At 47.0% G+C, this 19,997-nt stretch overlaps 1 protein-coding gene across 1 annotated transcript in view; it reads left to right on the top strand.

Moving 5' to 3' along the window:
* The first annotated feature begins 8,460 nt into the window (after window positions 1-8,460).
* The window catches only part of HSH2D (hematopoietic SH2 domain containing), a 244,086-nt gene continuing 232,549 nt past the window's right edge, over window positions 8,461-19,997 (top strand). Inside the window, exon 1 of the mRNA XM_063914759.1 lies at window positions 8,461-8,577. The gene's annotated coding sequence lies outside the window, so the exon portion shown is untranslated. The remainder of the gene's footprint in view (window positions 8,578-19,997) is intronic.

Here is a 19,997-nt window from a genome sequence, read left to right as displayed (position 1 = left end):
CCCTGTCGGGAAGAGAATCTGGTAAGGCCGATTTGAAAAAACGGCAAGGTGGGGCGTCTTGAAACTCCAGCTTATACCCTTGGGATACTATTTGTAAAATCCAAGGGTCCAGGTTCGAACGAACCCAACACTGACTGAAGAGTTTTAGACGGGCCCCCACCGGTGCGGACTCACGCATAGGAGCCCCAATGTCATGCGGTGGAATTGGCAGAAGCCTGGGAGGACTTCTGCTCTCGGGAGCCTGGCAAGGCAGGAGAACGTTTACCTCTTTCTCTTCCTCTAGTAGCAAGGAAGGAAGAACCCCGGCCCTTTCTGTATTTATTAGCCCGAAAGGACTGCATCTGATAATGTTGCGTTTTCTTTTGTTGTGGAGGAACATAAGGTAAAAATGATGACTTACCCGCGGTAGCCGTAGATACCAAATCATCAAGGCCATCACAAAATAAGTCCTTACCTTATATGGTAGAGATTCCATACTTTTCTTGGAGTCAGCATCAGCATTCCATTGGTGAATCCACAATGCACGCCTAGCTGAAACAGCCATGGCTTTGGCTTTTGATCCCAAAAGACCAATATCTCTTGCAGCTTCTTTAAGGTATGCTGCAGCGTCCTTGATATAACTCAGCGTCAAGAGGATGCTATCCCTATCTAGGGTATCTATATCAGATGACAAGTTATCTGCCCACTTTTCTTTTTCATCCACTAGGGGTCACTGGAGTACTCTTGGGGATATGGACGGCTTCCACCGGAAGAAGGCACTGAATAAATTAATTTTTGAGACTACTCCTCCCCTCCATATCCTCGAGCACTCCAGTGTTTTTTCTGTGCTCGACACAGTTAGAAGGCATAGTGGAGCTCGTCCACAAAGTATTGGAATTTTTTCTAAGTTTTTTTTTTTTCCTTTCAAGGATTTCCACGTCCTTTCCCCCCTTCTAACAGGCGTGGGTCAGGGACAGTGGAAGCGGCTGAGAACAGCCGTGAGTGTCGGACCTCTCTGTAAAGAGCTCCCTCACTCCACCTGCAGGCTGCCTGCAAAAAGCTGGACGGAGCTTGGATGAGAAGCCCCGTCATAGACTTTTGTTACGGTCCAGGTATGTTGGGTAGGGGCGGTCAGCTTATGCTGCCGCCCCACTGTTGGGGATTGTATTGGGCATGTTTCACTCACTAACGACCGCTGCCCGGAGCGCGTGTGCATAGGCCGCTTCACGGCTCTATGCAGCGCGCTCTCACTCTCCGCCGCTCCCAGCATCTTAAGTTACCTAGCAGACCGCTGCTCCCTGCGCCGCAGCAGCCGATATGTTCCCCGCTGCCTGGCTACACAGGAGGCCACTCCACTCTAGGCTGTGTGTGGCGGGCCGGGAGCGCGTGTGCATAGGCCGCTCCACGGCTCTATGCAGTACGCTCTCTGCTCCCGCTGACCGCCCGCAGCAGCCGAGGAGTTCCCCGCTGCCTTGGCATACAGGTACAGGCCGCTCACACGGCCCTATGCAAAGTTCCACAGGCCCCGACCCGGTGCTGTACACGGAGGTCGTGGGGGTGGGGGGAGACATTAGCAGTATTGGCAGTGTTAAGCTTTGTAGAAAAACTTGGTACTTAACATGTTTAATGTTCTCCTGTCTGTTCCAGGATTCCTATATTACATCTCGGCTTAAGAGTGGTACTAGGGGAATTTGGGGGTCAGTTTTCTTATTGCTGGCAGGCACTGCACTTGCCTGATATATACAAGGAACTTTGGTGTTATTACTGAGTCGTGCAGACTGTCTGTGTGTAGTTTGTATTGTCTGTCTTTATAATGAGTAAGACACCAGCAAAATCTAAGAAACATTTTTCATGTCATGTCTGTAAGAGTGTGTTGCCTGATGGATCCACCACATGTACAGCATGTGTTGTTAATACAGCCACAAATACGATTTCCACAGAAGTAAAGCCAGCATCTCTGGTCCCTCCATGGGCTTTACTTGCAGATGTATTAGTTGGTTTACAATCAGAGCTGGCCGCCTCTCGTGAAGAAAGAGAGGCGGCAAGATCTGAGTTTAAAATGAGACCATTTGAGTTACCAGGGGAGTCTCAATCTGGTCAGAGGTCCACCTTGAGTGGAAAAGATAAGTTTCCTTTTCCTAATAATTTTCCAGTCTCTGGGATACTAGACCTCACTGAACATGAGTATGAGGAGGGCGAAATAGACCAACAGTCAGATAGTGACGATTTTGACAGCCCAGGTATTGATAATCTCATCAGAGCAGTACGTCAGTCGCTGGAGTTTACGGAAACTGAGGAGCCCCTGACGAATGATGAGGTAGTCTTTACTAAACGACAGAGATCTCCGATGTGTTTCCCTATTTCGGAATCTCTTAATAAAATGTTACTGGAAACACGGAAGAATCCGGATAAACGGTTTTCTATACCTCGTAGATTTAAATCGAGTTACCCGTTTCCAGAGTCCATGACAGCTACATGGGAGAACCCACCATCGGTGGATTCATCCGTATCTAAACTTACAAGGAAGTTAACCATACCAGTACCAACTGCTACTACGCTTAAAGACCCTGCAGATCGTAAAATAGAGGCTATGCTAAGGTCCATGTATACAGCAGCTGGAGTGCTGCTGAGACCTGGGTTGGTTGGCATTTGGGTTACTAAAGCATTAATGGTATGGATAAAAGAGCTCAGGTCGGCTCTGCAAGATGACATCTTATACTTCTCGCGGATCAAATCTGGGAAGCTGCTGAATATCTATGTACAGCTTCTACTGACGTCTGTCAGCTTACTTCTCGCCTGTCCTCATCGCTAGTCATAGTTCAACGAGCACTTTGGCTGCGTTCTTGGCAGGCGGAGACGGAGGTTAAAAAAGGTATAGAGGCATTGCCTTATGATGGCGAGAAGCTTTTCGGTCCTGAATTGGACAAATGGATTTCTGAGGCTACTGGAGGAAAGTCTGTGTTTCTTCCATCGCCTACAACTATACCTAAACGGAAATATTCTGGTCCGGCGTTCAAATCCTTTAGAACTCAGCCCTTTCGTGGGCAGGGCACAGGAGCAGTCACGCCTGGTAGAAGAGGTCGGGGACGTAGTGCCCGACAATCCAATGCACGTCGTCAAGACACTAGGACCACTAACAAACCAGTGGCATGACGGGCTCCCAGCCCATCTCGGATCTCCAATTGTGGGAGCACGCCTTCAGAGCTTTCAGGGGGCGTGGCTGCAGACGTCCACAGATGGGTGGATCCGCAATTTAGTATTAGAGGGTTACAAAATAGAGTTCGATTATCTTCCGACAGGAAGATTTTTCACGACAGGACTGCCTGTGTCGGACGACAAGAAAGCAGTTCTGCAGGTTGCCATTCAGTCTCTGCTGAATGCTGCAGTTGTAATTCCGGTCCCCGTGCAGGAACAGGGGCAGGGTTATTATTCCAGTCTGTTTCTGGTACCAAAACCAGATGGCTCAGTCAGGCCAATATTGAACCTAAAAGGTCTCAATCATTACGTCACTTACCACAGATTCAAGATGGAATCTCTCAGGTCAGTAATTGCAGGGTTAGAGCCACAGGAATTCATGATTGCACTGGATCTCAAAGATGCGTACTTACAAATTCCGATTTGGCCACCTCACCAGAGTTTCTTAAGGTTTGCAATAAGGCGAGACCATTACCAGTTTCAGGCTCTGCCGTTTGGCCTCTCATCAGCGCCTCGGGTATTCACCAAGGTAATGTCCGTGATGATAGCTCATCTCAGGTCCCTAGGAGTAATAATTGTTCCGTATTTGGACGATCTACTCATAAAGGCTCCGTCTCAACAATTGCTTCTCCAGCATGCTTTGCTAACGTACAATGTACTAGTTCAGCACGGTTGGATAGTCAGTTTAAAGAAATCACATCTAATTCCGTGTCAACAACTTCAATTCCTAGGGATGATTCTCGATACAGTAAATCAAAAGGTTTACCTGCCACAACAGAAAGTACAGGTCATTCGTCATCTGGTGCAATTAGTGCTCAAGCCACGCACAGTCTCAGTACATTTGTGCATTCGCCTTTTAGGCACAATGGTGGCGGCTTTCGAAGCGCTTCAGTTCGGAAGATTTCACTCACGTCCGTTTCAACTGGAGGTGTTAGCGCAATGGTCGGGATCACATCTGCAGATGCACCACAGGGTGAGATTGTCGCCACAAGTCAGGGTGTCTCTTCTCTGGTGGTTAAAAATACACAATCTATCTGCAGGGAGACGATTCGGCGTCGTGAATTGGATAATTCTGTCAACAGACGCAAGTCTCAGAGGTTGGGGAGCTGTAGTTCAGAGTTATCGGCTCCAGGGCCTCTGGGCAGATCACGAAAGATCGCTATCCATAAATGTTCTGGAACTCAGGGCGATTTACAATGCTCTAAGACAAGCAGTGTACATGTTTCGTTTTCAGACTGTTCAGGTGCAGTCAGACAATGCGACGGCTGTCGCATACATAAACAAACAAGGAGGAACGAGAAGCCGCATGGCAATGCGGGAAGTAGCTCGGATCCTCAGATGGGCCGAATATCACCAGGTGATATTGTCGGCAGTGTTCATTCCGGGAGTGGACAACTGGGAGGCAGATTTTCTCAGTCGTCGGGATTTTCATCCAGGAGAGTGGGCATTAAATCCAGAAGTGTTTCAGATGTTGATCCAGAGGTGGGGTTACCCTCAGGTGGATCTGATGGCATCCCGCCACAATCATCAGGTGTCACGATATGTGTCCAGAACAAGAGATCCAAGGGCAGTGGCGGTGGATGCTCTCACAGCCGCGTGGCCGTACAGCCTCGTGTATCTGTTTCCACCGTTTCCGCTGCTCCCGCTGTTGCTAAAACGGATCAAGAGAGGGTCCGTCACAGTCATACTAATAGCGCCTCATTGGCCTCGGAGAACTTGGTTCTCGGATCTCCTCGGTTTACTCGCAGACGATCCGTGGCCACTCCCACTACGTCCGGACCTGTTACAACAAGGTCCGTTCCTTTACCCCGATTTAGCGCGGCTGCGTTTGACGGGGTGGCTGTTGAAAAGGCCATCTTGAGAAGAGAGGGCATTCCGGAGTCTGTTATACCAACCATGGTACGAGCTAGGAAGCCGGTTACGGCAGCTCATTATTACAGAATCTGGCGTACTTATATAGGTTGGTGTGAAGCTCGGAAGTTTCCGACATCATCTTTTAATTTATCCCGTCTTTTGTTATTTTTACAGATGGGGTTAGATGGAGGACTACGTCTTTCCACACTAAAGGTGCAGGTATCTGCGTTGTCAATTTACTTTCAAAGGAAATTGGCCTCGTTGCCGTCAATACATACGTTTCTACAGGGTGTAATGAGGATACAGCCTCCTTTCATTCCACCTACAGCACCATGGGACTTGAATCTGGTTTTAGATTTCTTACAGTCCGATTACTTTGAACCCTTACAGCAAGTGGATATTAAATTTCTCACTTGGAAAACGATTTTTCTTTTAGCCTTAGCTTCGGCTAGGCGTGTTTCAGATCTGGGTGCCTTGTCGTGCAAGTCACCGTATTTAGTTTTTCATGATGACAGAGCGGAACTTCGGACGAATCCCGCTTTTCTACCAAAGGTAGTGTCGTCTTTTCACATCAATCAACCAATAGTAGTTCCGGTATTAACAGAGAATGCTGAAACGTTGGATGTGGTTCGCGCATTACGCGTCTATGTATCCCGAACGTCTACGGTTCGTAAGACGGATACGTTGTTTGTTCTCTATGATGCGGCTAAGAGGGGTTGGCCAGCCTCTAAGCAGACCTTATCCAGATGGATCAAACTGACCATACGTCAGGCTTACCTTCATGCTAGGTTATAGCCACCTACATCAGTAACAGCTCATTCCACACGTTCTGTGGGAACGTCATGGGCAGCGAGTCGTGGGGCTTCTACGACACAGCTTTGCCGTGCGGCTACTTGGTCTTCAGTGCACACGTTTGTGCGCTTTTACAAGTTTGATACGTTCGCGGCATCAGCATCTAGCTTTGGCCGTTTAGTGTTACAAGTGCCAAACAGCTCTCCCGCCACGGAGGAAACTTTGGTACATCCCAAGAGTACTCCAGTGACCCCTAGTGGATGAAAAAGAAAATAGGATATTGGTACTTACCAGGTAAATCCTTTTCTTTGAATCCATAGGGGGCACTGGACGCCCACCCAGAGCAGTTTATCTGTTTTAGGAAGTTCAGTGGTTCTTATGGTAACACACTTTCACGACTGGTTTAAATTTAACAAAGGTTAATCAGTTAGGGTGTCAACTGTTTAGTTGTCTGTTACGTTTTGTGTCAACTTTATTGTTGTCCGTGAGATTATAGGTAATTCTCCTTTTGTCAATCTCTCTATCGATCCTGTTCGGCTCAGTAAAAAACACTGAAGTGCTCGAGGATATGGAGGGGAGGAGTAGTCTCAAAAATTAATTTATTCAGTGCCTTCTTCCGGTGGAAGCCGTCCATATCCCCAAGAGTACTCCAGTGCCCCCTATGGATTCAAAGAAAAGGATTTACCTGGTAAGTACCAAAATCCTATTTTCGGTAGCACTACTTACCCACGCAGACGCAATGACAGGTCAGAGTAGTGTACCTGTGGTCACATAAATAGACTTCAATGTAGTTTCCTGTTTACGATCCGCAGGATCCTTCAGGGCTGTCGTGTCAGGTGACGGGAGAGCCACCTTTTTAGACAACCTAGACAAGGCCTTGTCCACAGTGGGGGGTGACTCCCACTTTTCCCTATCCGTCGAGGGAAACGGATAAGCTGCCATAATTCTTTTGGGAATCTGAAACTTCCTGTCAGGACCTTCCCAAACTTTTCAAAAAGCGTGTTCAGTTCATGAGAGGGAGGAAACGTTATCTCAGGTTTCCTTTCTTTATACATACAGTCCCTTTTATCAGGGACAGCCGGGTCCTCAGTGATATTTAATACCTCGTTAATCGCCACAATCATGTACTGAATGCTCTTTGCCAATTTTGGGTCTAACCTGGAATCGCTATAGTCGACACTAGGATCAGTGTCCGTGTCGGTATCAGTGTCTGCCACTTGGGCCAACGTACGTTTTTGTGACCCTGAGGGGACCTGACTTTGGAATAACATATCTTCCACAGATTTTTTTCCATGCCTGGGTCTGCGACTCAGACTTATCTAGCCTCTTACTAATAAGAGCCACATTAGCATTCAAGGCGTTTAATACATTTACCTAATCAGATGTCGGCAGTGCCGACAGGGTACCCCCGCAGCCGCCTGCGTCCCCAATACAGCCTCCTCCTGGGAAGAGCCTTCAGCCCCAGACATGTTGACACTTGTGCACCAAACACCCTCAGACACACCGGGCATATAGGGTACAGACACACAGTAAAGTCTGTCAGAGAGACACAGAGGGGATTTGCCAGCTCACACCCTGCGCTGAAAAAATGGTCAGAAAATTGCCAATACAATGCCTCAGACCTATAGCGCTTTTATCACATATACATTGCACCAATTATATGCCTCCCCCCTCCGTTTTACACCCCTGGTACTTGTCAGTGTGTGTGGAGGACCAGCGTCTCTAAAGCCTGAGAAGAGGAAATGGCGCCGTGAGCTGTGAGGGAGAAACTCCGCCCCCTTAATGACGCGCTTCTGACCCGCTTTCTAGATGTTTATACTGGCGGGGGATGGGACAGTGCCGCAGCACTAATGTTCCCTCTTGCCAGTGTGTTAAATGAGGTAGTTTTTAGCTGCCCAGGGCGCCCCCTCCCCCCCGCGCCCTACACCCTGCAGTGATGTGTGAGTGGGAGCTTGGCGCGCAGCGTCTGCCCGCTGCGCAGTACCTCATGAAAATGCCGTCTCTGTAAGGAAGTCTTCTTTTCTTCGGTTACTCACCCGTCTTCTGACTTCTGACTCTGTAAAGGGGTGACGGCAGGCTGTGGGAGCGAGCATCTGAGCGTACTCAGCGATCAGCACCCTCAGGAGCTAATGGTGCCCTGTAGCCAGAAGCAGAGCCCTTGAACTCACTGGAAGTGGGTCATACTTCTCTCCCCTAAGTCCCACGAAGCAGGGAGACTGTTGCCAGCAGCCTCCCTGAAAATAAAAAACCTAACAAAAAGTCTTTACAGAGAAACTCAGTAGAGCTCCCCTTAGTGCGTCCAGTCTCCCTGGGCACAGTTCTAAAATTGGAGTCTGGAGGAGGGGCATAGAGGGAGGAGCCAGTTCACACCCTTTCAAAGTCTTAAAGTGCCCAGGTCTCCTGCGGATCCCGTCTATACCCCATGGTTCTAATGGTGTCCCCAGCATCCTCTAGGACGTATGAGAAAACACTGGCACGCTCTAACATGTACACAAAATTGAGCTGCTCCATTTTCAGGTTTCAACTGTAATTTGAAAGAAATATGACTTCCTGATGAACCAAAGCCTTGGAAAGGTAGACAGCGGTGACTCTGCTACAGCACACAGCTTTATTCCTGTTCCACCTGTTTTTTCAGTGCATCATCGCTCAGGATGGAAAGAGGCGTGGCCTGCTCTCCTTCCAGGTACTAGAATAGAAACCTACTCGCTCACCTGACAAAGACCTTGGCAGGGCATAACAGCACACTCTTCTTGCAAGGTAAAACTATTTTTTTAAGATTGAATACTTTTATTTCTGTATCTCTGTAAGTAGAAATACCTATAAATAATACTTGTCTTAATGAGCCCTGATATCATCACGTAAATGGATTTCTCATGTCATTCCCTTAGTGTACATTAGCAATAATTGTATATTACAACTTGAAAGGAATAGCAAATGTTGACATAATTATGTTTTTATATATTCTCAAAACTTTTGTGACTTATAATATTTTTATAATGCAGTGAAAGGAACATTATGCCAGGTATTAAGTGTCATTTGTTATAGTTAGGATGTCTACATAAATGTAGATACTGTAATGTATTTTTGCATCTTTAAAGGCTATCCATGAGAGGAATCGTCAGGGAACACGTAATACAGGAGTGTGGCATTTGGATGCGTCACCGTAGCCTCCTGCCACACTCAGTATAAGACTGGAATGGATGAGCAGCAGCTAGCACCTGCATTTCTAAACAGCCCCTATCTAGTCCTCCTTCATACCAGCAACTGGCATACCATGTAGAGGTGCCCTGGGGGCATTAAAAACACTGGATGAGTCATATGACACGTATTCAGTATCAGGGCCGAAACTAGGATGGCTTTCTCACCCGGTGCAAGATAGTAAATTTGTGCCCCCCCCCCTCCCCCAAACAACATAAAAAGAAAGAAAATAATGAATTATAATTAAAATAGGATTTTAATTACCTACCAGTAAATCCTTTTCTTGTAGTCCGTAGAGGATGCTGGGGTCCACATTAGTACCATGAGGGTATAGACATGTCTCTTGGGAGCCATGGGCACTTTAGGAGTTTAATAGTGTGGGCTGGCTCCTCCCTCTATGCCCCTCCTGCAGTGAGTGAACATACTCACCTCCAGTCTCTCAGTCTAGAAACTGTGTCCAAGGAGACGGACATATTTCGAGAGAAGGAAATATACAGATAGTGGTGAGATTCACACCAGCTCACACATAACAACAGAAACCAAGCTAACCAGCTTAAACAATTCAGCAACGGCTGAACAACAGTACTTAACCAAGTAACAATGCAGTACTTAACCAAGTAACAAGGCAATACTGAACCAAGTAACTACTGCAGGAAAACAAAGCGCTGGGTGGGCGCCCAGCATCCTCTGCGGACAACGAGAAAAGGATTTACTGGTAGGTAATTAAAATCCTATTTTCTCTTATGTCCTAGAGGATGCTGGGGTCCACATTAGTACCATGGAGATGTACCAAAGCTTCCAGTACGGGAGGGAGAGGAGGCTCCTGCATGACTGATTGCCCAAACTTAAGGTCCTCAGAGGCCAAAGTATCGAACTTGTAAAACTTAGCAAATGTGTTCGACCCTTACGAGTAGAGTGGGCCCTAACAGATTTTGGACACGGCAATACTGCCGTAGAATAAGCATGCTGGATAGTGAACCTGATCCAGCGAGAAATCGTCTGCTTAGACGCAGGACACCCAATCTTGTTGGGATCATAAAGGACAAAGAGAGAGTCCGACTTTCTGTGATGAGAAGTTCTCTTCACATAAATCTTCAAAGCCCTCACAACATCCAAGGACTTTGAGGTAATTGAGGAGTTAGTAGCCACTGGCACCACAATAGGTTGGTTGATATGAAAAGCCGACACAGCCTTTGGAAGAAACTGCTGGCGCATCTTGAGCTCAGCTCTATCTTCATGGAAAATTAATTAGGGGCTTTTGCAGGACAAAGCCCCCAATTCAGACACACATCTAGCAGATGCTAATGCCAACAGTGTTACCGCCTTCCAAGTGAGAAACTTGACCTTAACCTCCTGTAAAGGCTCGAACCAATCCGATTGCAGGAATTGCAACACCACATTAAGATCCCAAGGTGCCGTAGGAGGCACAAAGGGAGGCTGGATGTGCAGGACCCCTTTCAATAAAGTCTGAATCTCAGGGAGGGAAACCATTTTTTTCTGGAAGAAAATGGACAAGGACGAAATCTGGACCTTTATGGAGCCCAAACGTAGGCCCACATCCACACTGGTTTACAGGAAGAGGAGAAACTGCCCAAGTTGAAACTCCACCATAGGAAGCTTCTTGGATTCACACTATGACACATGCTTTTTCCAAATGCGATAGTAATGTTTAGACGTTACACCTTTCCTAGCCTGTATCAAGGTAGGAATAACCTTGTTCGGGATGCCTTTCCGTGCTAAGATCTGTTGTTCAACCTCCATGCTGTCAAACGTAGCCATGGTCAGTCTTGATAAGCGAACAGCCCCTGTTGCAGAAGGTCCTCTCGAAGAGGAAGAGGCCTTGGATCTCCCAGCAGTAACTCCAGAAGATCCGCGTACCAAGCTCTTCTTGGCCAGTCTGGAGCAATGAGGATCGCCTGAACTCTTGTTCTTTTTATAAGTTTGAGAATCCTTTGGATGAGTGGAAGTGGAGGGAACACATACACGGACTGGAAGAACAACGGAGTCACCAGTGTGTCCACCGCCACTGCCTGTGGGTCTCTCGACCTGGAACAGTACCTGTGAAGCTACTTGTCGAGGCGGGAGGGCATCATGTCGATTTGAGGTATGCCCCAAAGACTTGCCACCTCTGCAAACACCTCGGGGTGGAGGCCCCACTCTCCTGGATGGAGATTGTGTCTGCTGAAGAAGTCTGCTTCCCAGTTGTCCACACCCGGAATGAATATCGCCGCCAGCGCATGCCTTTCTGCCCAGATGAGGATCTTTGTTATCTCTGAAATTGCAGCTCTGCTCTTCGTTCTGTCTTGTGGGTTTATGTAGGCCAACATTGTTACATTGTCCGACCTCACCTGAATGGCCTGATCTTGTAGAAGATGTGCCGCCAGCCAAAGGCCATTGTACACGGCTCTTAGTTCCAGAATGTTTATCAGAAGGATGGATTCCAGACTTGACCACTTTCCCTGGAAGTTTTCCCCTTGGGTGACCGCGCCCCAACCTCTGAGACTTGCATCCCCAGTTAGAAGGATCCAGTTCTGAATCCCGAACCTGCGGCCCTCGAGAAGGTGAGGCATTTGTAGCCACCATAGGAGAGAAATCCTGGCTTTTGGCGACAGACGTATCCTCTGGTGAATGTGCAGGTGATATCCCGACCACTTGTCCAGGACATCCAGTTGGAAGGACCGTGCATGAAATCTTCCATACTGTAGATCCTCGTTGTAGGCAACCATCTTCCCCAGAAGGTGGATGCACTGATGAACCGATACCCTGGTAGGCTTCAAGACATCCCGGACCATTGATTATATTGCCAACGCTTTTTCACCGGTAGAAACAACCTCTGCACTTCCATGTAGAGGACCATCCCTTGGAAAGACAATCTCCTTGTCGGCTCCAAATGCGACTTTGGAAGATTCAGGATCCATCCATGATCCCGGAGTTGTCGAGTTGTGAGAGCAATGTTCTGCAACAACTTCTCCCTTAAAGATGCTTTTATCAGCAGATCGTCCAGATATGGAATTATGTTCACTCACTGCTTGCGTAGGAGTAGCATCATCTCTGTTATTACTTTGGTGAACACTATCGGTGCCGTGGATAGTGCCAGTCCAGTGCCTGGAACTGATAGTGACAGTCCAATAGCGCAAATCTGAGATAAGCCAGGTGAGGCGGCCAAATCGGAATGTGGAGGTACCTTGATATCCAGAAATACCCTTGATATCCAGAAATACCAGAAATTCCCCCTCCTCCAAACCTGAGATCACCGCTCTCAGAGACTCCACCTTGAACTTGAATTCCCTCAAATAGGGGTTTAAAGATTTCAGGTTCAATATCGGTCTGACCGAACCCTCCGGTTTCGGTACCACAAAGAGGTTTGAGTAGTAACCCTTGTTTTCCAGATGAGGTGGAACTGGAACAATCACATTTGCCTTTTCCAATTTTTGAATGGCTTCCTGTAGGATAGCCCTTTCTGTCATCAAAGCTGGTAATCCTGATTTGAAAAAACTGTGAGGTGGAAGTTCTTGAAACTCCAGTCTGTACCCCTGGGTCACAATATCTTGTACCCAGGGGTCCAGGCCTGATGACGCCCAGACCTGACTGAAATTTCTTAGACGTGCTCCCACCTGCCCGATTTCCAGGCTGGGTGGTCCATTGCCATGCTGAGAATTTTGAGGAAACGGAACCAGGCTTCTGTTCCTGTGAACCTGTTGGTGTAGGTTTTCTGGATTTTCCCCAACCACCTCTGAAGAAAGTGGAAGGGGGCTTAGACATTTTAACCTTTGCAGTCCAAAAGGACTGCATTGTAGACGTAGGATAAGATTTCCTCGTCGGCGGAGTGGCTGAGTGAAGAAAGGTAGACTTACCCGCGGTTGCCATGGAGATCCACTCATCCACAGCTTCCCCACATATAGCCTGACCTGTGAAGGGTAGGTTCTCCAAACTCTTCTTGGATTCCGCATCCACAGACCATTGGCACAGCCAGAGTCCCCTGCGTGCCGAGACAGCCATGGAAGATGTCCGTGCATTCTGCTGACCAAGGTCCTTCATGGCCTCCACCATGAAACCTGCAGAATCCAGCCAACATTTCAATGTCACTTCTATCCATAGTATCTAAATCCTCTAGTAATGTGCCTGACCACTTTACTATGGCTTTAGAAATCCATGCACAAGCAATAGTGGGCCTTAGCGCCACGCCTGAAGCAGTGTATATGGATTTGAGCATAATCTCAATCTTGCGGTCTGCCGGCACTTTCAAAGCGGTAGACCCTGGGACAGGTAAAACCACCTTTTTAGACAATCTAGATACAGAAGTGTTTTCTATAGGGGGATTTTCCCACTTTTTCCTATCCTCTTCAGGGAAAGGAAAAGCAACAAGAACTTCCTTTGGGATCTGAAATTTTTTCTCTGGGTTTTCCCAGGATTTTTCAAATAATGCGTTTAATTCCTTAGACGCAGGGAAGGTAAGGGAGGCTTTCTTATTGTCTGTAAAGTAAGCCTCTTCGACCTGTTCAGGTACCTTGTCAGCAATGTGTAAGATGTCCCGAATGGCCTCAATCATGAGTTGCACCCCCTTAGTAAGGGATGCCTCCCCCTCTCCCCCCAGTATATCCCCATCACCGTTTCCTGTATCATAGTCAGTATCCATGTCGACTTGCATTATCTGGGCAAGAGCACGATTTTTTGGGCATATATCAGGGGATTTTGAGGAAGTAGTGGGAGCAGAATACGACAGAACCTCTACAGAATTTTTCAAAGCCTGTGTTTCAGTCTCATTATGAGCTATCCTAGATGAAATCTGGGATATCATTCCCTTAATAGAAGCCACCCACTGGGGTTTGGATTCAGAAGGCTGAAACAGTATATTGCATTCTTGTGTACATGGAATAGACTCTTCTGGAGAAGATACATACTCTGCAGCACAAGATACAGAGTCCCTAGACATAGTAATGTGAGATATATAACATACACACACACACAGGAAAATGTCAGGCACAGTTTCCCCCGAGTACCTTCAGAGAGACACAGAGTTAAGGAGCCAGCACACACAGCGCCCCAGTAGGCAGTTATAGAATAAAAGCCTGGCGCTGACTGAGTAGTCTTAATAGACTACACAGTACAATAATGTGACTAAACACTCTCCCCCCCTTCTATTAGCCACTGGTACCGCACAGAATAGCTGGAGTTGTGTGGAGGGTCAGCACTCCCTGTCAGCATCTCTGTAGTTTGAAGTGTAGGCAGAAAAAGGCACTGGTGAGTGCTGTATCCGCTCTGAGGATAAGCTCCGCCCCCTAAAATGGTGCGTCTTCCTGCACTTCTAGAGATTATAATGGCCTGAGGTAATGGTTGCTAGCAGCAGTACAGTGTCCCTGATAGCTTCTGTGACCAGTGTAAGGGTATTGCACTGGCCCAGGGCGCCCCTCACAGCGCTTCACAACAGTACCTCTGAGCCCTACAAAGTGCAGCATCTGCACTGCGCTCCCACCCTGATGCCGCCATTCTCACCGGCTCCCCGCTTGTCGGGGCACCGGCATCCTACTCACCAGCGACGTCTCCTGTCTCTGTTAGGGGCCTTGCGATCGACACCCTCAGGAGGTCAGTGTCCTGTCAGCGGAGATAGGGGCTATTAACCTCAGAGGGTTGGATCCCCTAAGTCCCATGAAGCAGGGAGGCTGTTGCCAGCAGCCTCCCTTTGCCTAACTCTTTAAAAGAATAAATAAAACTAAAAGAACTCCTCGGAGCTCCCCTAGCTGTGACCGGCTACACCGGGCACATTTTCTAAACTGAGTCTGGTAGGAGGGGCATAGAGGGAGGAGCCAGCCCACACTATTAAACTCTTAAAGTGCCCATGGCTCCCAAGGGACCCATCTACACCCCCATGGTACTAGTGTGGACCCCAGCATCCTCTAGGACGTAAGAGAAAATACAATTTTATATGTATAATCCCACACGTTACACCACAGATGAGCTACTTATACATGTTACACCACAGTACAGCCGCTTATAAACATTATTCCACAGTACAGCCGCTTATACAGATTACTCCACAGTACAGCCGCTTATACACATTACTCCACAGTACAGCCGCTTATACACGTTACACCACAGTACAGCCATTTATACACGTTACATCACAGTACAGCCATTTATACACGTTACATCACAGTACAGCCGCTTATACACGTTATGCCACAGTACAACCGCTTATACACACTACACCACAGTACAGCCGCTTATAAAAGTTACACCACAGTATAGCCGCTTATACACGTTACACCACAGTACAGCCGCTTATACATGTTACACCACATTACAGCCACTTACACACGTTACACCACATTACAGCCGCTTATACACATTACTCCACAGTACAGCTGCTTATACACGTTACACCACAGTAGAGCCGCTAATACATGTTACACCACATTACAGCCACTTATACACGTTACACCACAGTACAGCCGCTTATACATGTTACACCACAGTACAGCCGCTTATACACGTTAGACCACAGTACAGCCGCTTATAAAAGTTACACCACAGTATAGCCGCTTATACACGTTACACCACAGTACAGCCGCTTATACATGTTACACCACAGTACAGCCGCTTATACACGTTACACCACAGTACAGCCGCTTATACATGTTACACCACAGTACAGCCGCTTATAAAAGTTACACCACAGTATAGCCGCTTATAAAAGTTACACCACAGTACAGCCGCTTATACATGTTACACCGCAGTAGAGACGCTTATGCACATTACACCACAGAGGATCCATGTATACACATTACATATATTGTATAGGGGGCACACTGACACACATATGGTGCAGGTCCCAGGGGAACACTGACACCCATACACAGACCAGGAGCACACTGACACAAAAACAGATTGTATATGAGCACATTGACACACACACACACACACACACACACACACACACACACGATATAGGGACCAGATGCACACTGACACACACACTGTATAGGGACCAGATGCACACACTGTATAGGGACCAGATGCACACCCACACACACTAGTGCGCACACACTGTATAGGGACCAGATGCACACTGACACACACACACACACTCACTGTATAGGGACCAGATACACACTGACATACACACACAATGTATAGAGACCAGATGCACACACACTCTGTATAGGGACCAGATGCACACTAACACACACAAGTGCACACACACACACACACACACACACACACTGTATACGGACCAGATGCACACTGACACACATACACTGTATACAGACCAGATGCACATGGACACACACACACACACACACACACACACACACACACACACACTGTATAGGGACCAGGTGCACACACACACACACACACACACACACACACACACTGTATAGGGACCAGATGCGCACACACACACTCACACACACACACTTTATATGGACCAGATGCACACTGTATATGGATCAGATGCACACTGACACACACACTGTATATATAGGGCCATGATGCACACTGACACACACACACACACACACACACACACACACACTGTATAGGGACCAGATGCACACTGACACACACACACATACACACACACACTCTGTATAGGGACCAGATGCTCACTGACACACACACACACACGCACTGTATAGGGACCAGATGCACACTCACACACAAGTGCGCGCACACACACACACACACACACTGTGGCCCTCATTCCGAGTCGTTCGCTCTGTAATTTTCTTCGCATCGCAGCGTTTTTCTGCTTAGTACGCATGCGCAATGGTCGCACTGCGACTGCGCCAAGTAATTTTGCTATGAAGATAGTATTTTTACTCACGGCTTTTTCTTCGCTCCGGCGATCGTAGTGTGATTGACAGGAAATGGGTGTTACTGGGCGGAAACACAGCGTTTTATGGGCGTGTGGATAAAAACGCTACCGTTTCCGGAAAAAACGCGGGAGTGGCTGGAGAAACGGAGGAGTGTCTGGGCGAACGCTGGGTGTGTTTGTGACGTCAAACCAGGAACGACAAGCACTGAACTGATCGCAGATGCCGAGTAAGTCTGAAGCTACTCTGAAACTGCTAAGTAGTTTGTAATCGCAATATTGCGAATATATCGTTCGCAATTTTAAGAAGCTAAGATTCACTCCCAGTAGGCGGCGGCTTAGCGTGTGTAACTCTGCTAAAATCGCCTTGCGAGCGAACAACTCGGAATGAGGGCCTGTATACGGACCAGATGCACACACACACACACACACACTGTATAGGGACCAGATGCACACACATACACACACACACACACACACACACACACACACACACACACTCACAAACACTTTATATGGACCAGATGCACACTGACACACACACACACACACACACACACACACACACACACACACACACACTGTATATATAGGGACCTGAGGCACATTGCCACACACACACACACACACACACTGTATAGAGACCAGATGCACACTGACACACACACACACACACACACACACACACACACACACTGTATAGGGTCTGGATGCTCCCTGACACACACACACACACACACACACACACACACACACACACACACACACACACACACACACACACACTGTGTAGGGACCAGATGCACACTGACACACACACACACAGCTAAATGGCTTGAGCTAAATGGCTCAAGAGGCACTGGCTAGCACCAGAGGCATATTTACACACAATATGTGAGCCAAAGGGTACATCTGGACATTATGCACAGGTACAGCCATATAAACCCCTGGTGAGTTTTGATCAGGGATGTGCGGAAAAAATAAGCAGGTGAGGCACTACCATAGACTTTTTACTTCAGAGTTTTGGCTATAAAAATTATTAGAATAAAGCAAAGAAGATATTTCTAACATATTCTTTGTATTTTTTATATACTTTATAGAGTAAAATCTCTGGCACAAACGCTAGTATGACAGGAAAGGCTCTGCCTCACCCCACCGCACGTCACTGAAATATATATATATATATATATATATTTATAATTATTTTCAATATATATATATATACACACACACACACACACACACACACACACACACACACACACACACACACACACACACACCAGAAGCCACCACCCACAGAAAAAGACAGAGGTCTGTCTCCCTTGCTCTCCAAGTCTGGAGTGAAAATGGGGGTGGTGCGCGGCTGTTTATATGGAATCCAAATCTCGCGAGAAGCCGACAGCGGAATGATGAAGTTTTGCCTCGTTCTGGTTTCCGAGTCTGGCGGGAAGTCCCGAGCTGGTCTCGGATCTGGGCTCGGGAACCGAACCCGCTCATCTCTAGTTATTTTGTTGCTGTGCAGGGTAAATACTGGCTGCTTTATTTTTACACTGCAATTTAGATTTCAGTTTGAACACACCCCACCCAAATCTAACTCTCTCTGCACGTTATATCTGCTCCACATGCAGTGCACATGGTTTTGCCCATTAGTGGGAAATGCTGTTTTGCAATCAACCTTGAATTAGGCCCATAATGTGCCAGATTGCTGCCAATGTAACATAGTAACATAGTATCTGAGGTTGAAAAAAGACAATTGTCCATCGAGTTCAACCTATTTGTGGTCTCCTATGCATGATGATTTGACTAAAATTTCTGACTGATGCTGCTGTCAGCCGTTGCATTTTATCCCTATTTATAGTAACTATAATGCATGACTATGCACCATACCCCTGGATATCCTTATCCATTAGGAATTTATCTAACCCATTCTTAAAGGTGTTGACAGATTCTGCCATTACAACTCCCTCAGGCAGGGAATTCCAAACACGTGAAAAAGCCTTTACGCCGTATTGTGCGGAATCTCCTCTCCTCTCTAACCTGAGCGAGTGTCCACAAGTCCTCTGTGTTGATCTAACCAAAAACAGGTCCCGCGCAAGCTCTGTGTATTGTCCCCTTATATATTTGTAGATGTTGATCATATCCCCTCTTAGTCTCCGCTTTTCCAATGTAAACATGCCTAGTCTTTCAAGCCTTTCCTTGTATTCCATCGTCTCCATGCCCTTAATTAGTTTGGTCGCCCTCCTCTGAACCTTTTCTAGCTCCAGGATATCCTTTTTGTAGTACGGTGCCCAGAATTGTACACAGTATTCAAGGTGTGGCCTCACTAGTGATTTATATAACGGGAGTATAATACTCTCATCCCTAGCATCAATACCCCGTTTTATGCATGCTAATATCTTATTAGTCTTCTTTGCTGCAGTCCTACTTTGGGTACTACTGCTTAGTTTGCTATCTATGAGGACACCTAAGTCCTTTTCCAGTACAGAATCCCCTAATTTTACCCCATTTAGTAGGTAGGTGTAATTTTTGTTCTTGTTACCACAGTGCATTACCTTACACTGCTTTATCACTTGTAATGTAATGTAATGCCATATTGGATACTAACTGTGGTTGGAACAGTAATCATGGTGGATATGATTTTATATGGGTGCATAAAGGGGCCCAGACCCGGATTAAGGTGGGCCCTGGGGGTAAGTACCCCCAGCCCCCTTTTTAATAGGTCCACCCACTGCAGCGCTGCTGCACTCTCGGATATATACAGTATATTATACATATGAATTCTAAAAACTGATATTTCATCGTACTAATTTTCAAAATAATAGAAATGTCTTGAAAAATTCAGTATGTACTTTAAGGCACAGAGGGGCAGATGTATTAACCTGGAGAAGGAATAAAGAAGTGATAAAGCAGTGATAAGCGCAAGGTGATAATGCACCAGCCAATCATTACGGATTTGAAAAATGACAGGAGCTGACTGGCTGGTGCGTTATCACCTTGCACTTATCACTACTTTATCACTTCTTTATCCCTTCTCCAGGCATGATACATCTGCCCCAGATTTCCCTAGGGAAAAGGGCTCCATAGACTTCATTCGGATTTATCCCGGTGAACTAATGGTTCAGGCCGAATGGTCTTTGTGCTCTGATCAGGATCTCATTAT

The sequence above is a fragment of the Pseudophryne corroboree genome, chromosome 1 (assembly GCF_028390025.1).
Source record: "Pseudophryne corroboree isolate aPseCor3 chromosome 1, aPseCor3.hap2, whole genome shotgun sequence".
NCBI classification, from domain to species: Eukaryota; Metazoa; Chordata; class Amphibia; order Anura; family Myobatrachidae; genus Pseudophryne; species Pseudophryne corroboree.
The sequence above is the reverse complement of the archived record's forward strand: the minus strand, read 5'-3'. Positions and strand labels throughout refer to the sequence as shown.